Consider the following 4,641-nt stretch of genomic DNA (forward strand, 5'->3'; position numbering starts at 1 on the left):
ATGGAACTGGAGGGTATTACGTTGAGTGAAATAAGTCAATCAGAGAAGGACAAACATTATATGGTCTCATTCATTTGGGGAATATAAAAAATATTGAAAGGGAATAAAGAGGAAAGGAGAAAAAATGAGTGGGAAATATCAGAGAGGGAGACAGAACATGAGAGACTCCTAACTCTGGGTAACGAAAAAGGGGTGGTGGAAAGGGAGGTGGGCAGGGGGTGGGAGTGACTGGGTGACCGGCACTGAGGCGGGCACTTGATGGAATGAGCACTGGGTGTTATGCTATATGTTGGCAAATTGAACTCCAATAAAAAATATGTATATTAAAAGAAATCTTGGCATAATTTCCAGTGGGTCAAGACACTTATGGTGGTACATAAGAGAAACCAAACTCAAATCAGCTCAAAAATAAAAATGAATTTTTTCTTTAGAATGAGCATGTTTCAAATAAGTGTGAATACCAAGAGGTAAATGGATTCAGGTATAGCTGGATGCAAAGCTAAAAAATATCAGAATTAACCTCTTTTTTCTTTTGGCTTTACCTGCCACTGTGTTGGCTTCATTCTCAGGCAGCTTTAGCTACACAGTGGCAAAAAATGGCTTATGTTCTAACAGTTCATCAACAGCAGGGCAGAGAGTATGTCTTTCTCAATGGCCCCAACAAAGGAACTGGGAGTGATTCTCATTGGCTGGTTTGGATCAGGTGTCCTTCTTGGTCACTTCACTGTGACTAGTTGGCTAAGCCTGGGTCACATACTCTACCCCTTCCCTACCAATCCCACCAAAAGAAGCACGTGGATAGAAAGTGGAGGAGGCATAGTCACACAGGGGAAAAAGTATTTATTACCCAAAGAGAAGTAATGAATATAAGGCAAGCAAAACCAAAGTCCATTAAATTTACATTGAATTTTAAACTGATAAATGAAGCACTAACTTCTTGCTTAGTGGTTGGGGGTTTGTGGTATTTCATTTAAAAAAATACTACCAACCATCTAGAATAAGAAACTGTAAAACCAGAAAGAAAAAAAAAACAGAAATACTGAAAAATACTGTTGAGTTTGAAAAAAAAAAAAGATGCATGGCATGTATATTGTCAGTCGGTAAATGAACACAAAGCCAATTGAAAAATTAAAATGTTGGACATCTTCTAAGCATTACATTAATTTAGATGCTTAATTATTCCCTCAATCCTGCACTAGGAAAGCAATCATTATGTTTTCACAGTAGCATTTGTTTATTTTGGTTTCCATTTCACCTCTAATGCTGATGAGCTTCTGCTAACTTCACTTAATAGTATTCCATTGGAAGGCATATAATTATTCAGTTTATAAAGAGTAATGGCCTCATACACAGCTAATTTTTATCATAGTGTAACTAGAACTCTGCTCACTCATTTATCCATTCGTTCATTTGCTCATGTGCCAGTTATGAACCAGGAACAAGGCTGGACACTAAGATTAAAGAGATGACTAATTTGCAGCCTCACCCCTTGATGAAGTCAAAGTGTAGTAAGGGAAACAGCTATATAAAAGCTAAAGTACACCATGAGAAAGGGATTTGCATAGGACTTTAGAGGAGGACCCACAACTAACACAGCTGAGAGATCAGGCAAGGCTTCAAAGAAGACAGAGGGCATTCTTTCCAGAGTAAAGCAGAGGCAGGTGACAGCAGTTTTGTACAGAATGACACATGCAGTGACACAAGAGCTTAAAAGAACTGTCGGAGTTTCAGAAATGGGATATAATTGTGGCTACGGTATAGGCTGTGTACAGAGTAAGAGTCAATGTGAATGGCTTTGTACATTAAGTTTGGACTTTATCTTGCAGTTCCAAAACCTTGGTACCCACACTAGGATCCAGCTGACAGTAAAGAGCCATCTGGAGAACTTGTTAAAAAAAAAATACAGATTGCTCAGGCGCTACTTCTGGAAATTTGGGTCCGGGAAGAATCTGTATTTTAAAGAAAGCTTTCTGTATGATTCTGGAACACATCCAAGTTTGAAGACCACTGTGTATAGACAATGGGGATCCTGCAGGGGAAACTGGGGAGAATAACATGTTTTGGAAAGATAGCTCCTTGCCAGTGGAAAGTTGCAGTAAAGCAGGTCAAAACAGGAGATGGAGAGACCTGATAGGAGACCATTGTAACAGAACAAATTAAGAAATGGCTAGCACCCACACTGTAGCAGAGGCAGTGGGAGTGCAGAGGAGGTGCACGCTCAGAGATATTTCTGAGAAATGTAACCCACAGGACTAAATGATCTGTTTGATGTGGGAAGTGGTGTGCGTGGGGGTGGGTTGGGGGTGGAATCTAGTTTGTGAGGGGTGCCCTTGAGAACAGGGAGTTTAAGCAGGAGGCGTGGCTGTGTGTACAGCAGCCTCCTGTGATGTTGGCTTGAGGTGGGAGACCAGGCTGGAGCTTGCTGTGGGCAGGAGGCCAAGGCTTGGGACTGGGCCATCCAAGATCCAGAGGCTCAGATCTAAGTTTGAAAATTTGTTGACGATCTTCATCCAGGGATACCTCCCTTCTTTGTGTCATATGGGGTCCCTGCTAGTAGTTGTCCCTCACAGGCCCCATAGTAGCTACTTAGGCTTTCTCTCTGGTTTATAAACTCTCCCATGGATTATGGGACTATATGTTCTCAGAGCCTAGCCCACTGCTCACACATACTTGATGCTTATGTTTCTAGGTAAATGAATTTATTAGTTACATAATTACAGCTACTGCAGCCTCATTATATCAGTATAGGCTTAGGGTCTTGTGTGTCTGTGTGTGGGGGGGGTTATATAAACCTGTATTTCTAGAATTCCACATGCCTCCTTTATTGCTTTCCAAAATGCACATTTTTATGATGAATAAGAGTATGCCAAATACAGTGCTTTCTTCCAAGCATTAATTATTGCAAGATGCATGTGTAATTACTGAACCAGGCATCTGCTGCAGATATTTAAATTCCACCCAAAAGAGCTTGATTAATAAAAAATTACTTTTTAAAAATTTGAAGCTAATTAATTAAAGACAAGGAGTAATTTTCAATTATCATGATAAGTGCATATGTATCTACAGAGATTATTTTTAAGTAGAATGGTCTGATCACTTTAAAGTATCAATCTTTTTTTCATATGGTGTTACAGAGAATAAATAAGAGAGACTCAAGCCCCAAAGAGTCACTGGAATGCAAAATAAATAATAGGATAGAAAATATAAGGCTAACTGGAAAGCATATGCTTTCATTCTGTTCATTGATTAAATCATTCCTTTTTTGTTTGTACCCCATTATTTTTGCCTTCCTTATTGCAGATAAGTGCCTTCTGGGTACTGAAGAGGAACATCCTACTTACAGGGTTTCAAATTGACAGAAAACTCAAATAGTTACAACTTTTCTTTATAATCTGCTCTCATGAGAAAAAGCAATGACAAGTAAGCAAGTTAATATCAGCAATTCCCAAGCAGATGTGGAATTAACCTCAGATAATCAAAAACTGTAAAATGGCAAAGATATCAGCGAAAATTGAGAAAACTATTTTTCTAGATTCTAATGCCTACATTTCAAACTGGTTATTTGTACTAAATTTTTACATAGAGGTATGGAGTTGTACCTCTCTAAGCCTATTTAACCCTTTGTTACTTTCCAGTGTGTGTAAATGTTCTTTTTTTTTTTTTTTAAAGCGGTTTTCCGGTGAGGACCGGAAAACCTGCTAGACAAATTCTAAAAGAGCTGTAACACTCTAAATGTTCTTGATATAGCCTGATAGTCATGAAAATATGTAAGTTCCTATTTTCCCTGATCTCCAAGAAGATGTTTTGTGCTTTTCAACTTAGAACTTACCATATGGATGTGCTAGGTCCTTGCCCTTCTCTTGCTCTGTATGCACTGAAGGAAGTTGGTTCCTACCAACTCCATTTGCTAGATTCAGTTGCCTATGCCCCCAAAGAAATTTGGACGATGAAAGGTAAAAAGACAAAGTAGGAGAACTGGCAGAGGAAGAGGAAAAACCGAGGTATTTTTCCTCCTTTGATTCAGGGAGTTTCTCCCACAGCAGCTGCGCTCTAAAATTCCCATTCCAGGCCCAGCCAGGATCAATAGCTCCAGGGCTCTGTTAACCCTAGGGATGGAAAGGAGAGGCTTCCTGCTATGACTATTTGCTGCGGTGCCTATCCTTCCCCAATTTGGCTTTCCAGTCCTTCCAATGCCTTTGTAACTAATTCCTGGTGTTAAATTCCCCCAACTGAACTACCTCCCTTGGGCTCTGATTTCTAGTTGGGCCCCATCTCATACACTGAGGTCACAATACCTAGAAAGTTGTTGAGGAAAGAACACAATGTTCATCATCACAGAAGAATTTATGTAGGTACCACAACACTCACATCCCAAAATGTCCAGCAGAGATATAAAAAAAACTAATGAATGTGGTTGAAAATATATAATACAATGGAAAGTTATTTCATTTTTTTAAAAAGTCACTTTCATTTAGTTCTCTTCGTTCATTAGTAATCTCCCATCAATAGTGAAACCATAGGGAATGGAGCAGAGTGAACAAAAAGAATCATGCCCACGCTGAGCCCAAAATAATTCCAAGTAGATTTGCCTGCACAAAAGAAAGAAAGGGGTAATCAGCACCTAGGGTAGGTAACAAGACG

At 39.4% G+C, this 4,641-nt stretch overlaps 1 non-coding gene across 1 annotated transcript; it reads right to left on the reverse strand.

The window, feature by feature from the left end:
* Nucleotides 1-3,667: 3,667 nt before the first annotated feature.
* Nucleotides 3,668-3,729, reverse strand: LOC121482213. Its single transcript, XR_005985563.1, has one exon. It is a non-coding gene; the product is annotated as a U7 small nuclear RNA (small nuclear RNA).
* Nucleotides 3,730-4,641: the final 912 nt, after the last annotated feature.

The sequence above is a fragment of the Vulpes lagopus genome, chromosome 24 (assembly GCF_018345385.1).
Source record: "Vulpes lagopus strain Blue_001 chromosome 24, ASM1834538v1, whole genome shotgun sequence".
In the NCBI taxonomy this organism is placed as follows: Eukaryota; Metazoa; Chordata; class Mammalia; order Carnivora; family Canidae; genus Vulpes; species Vulpes lagopus.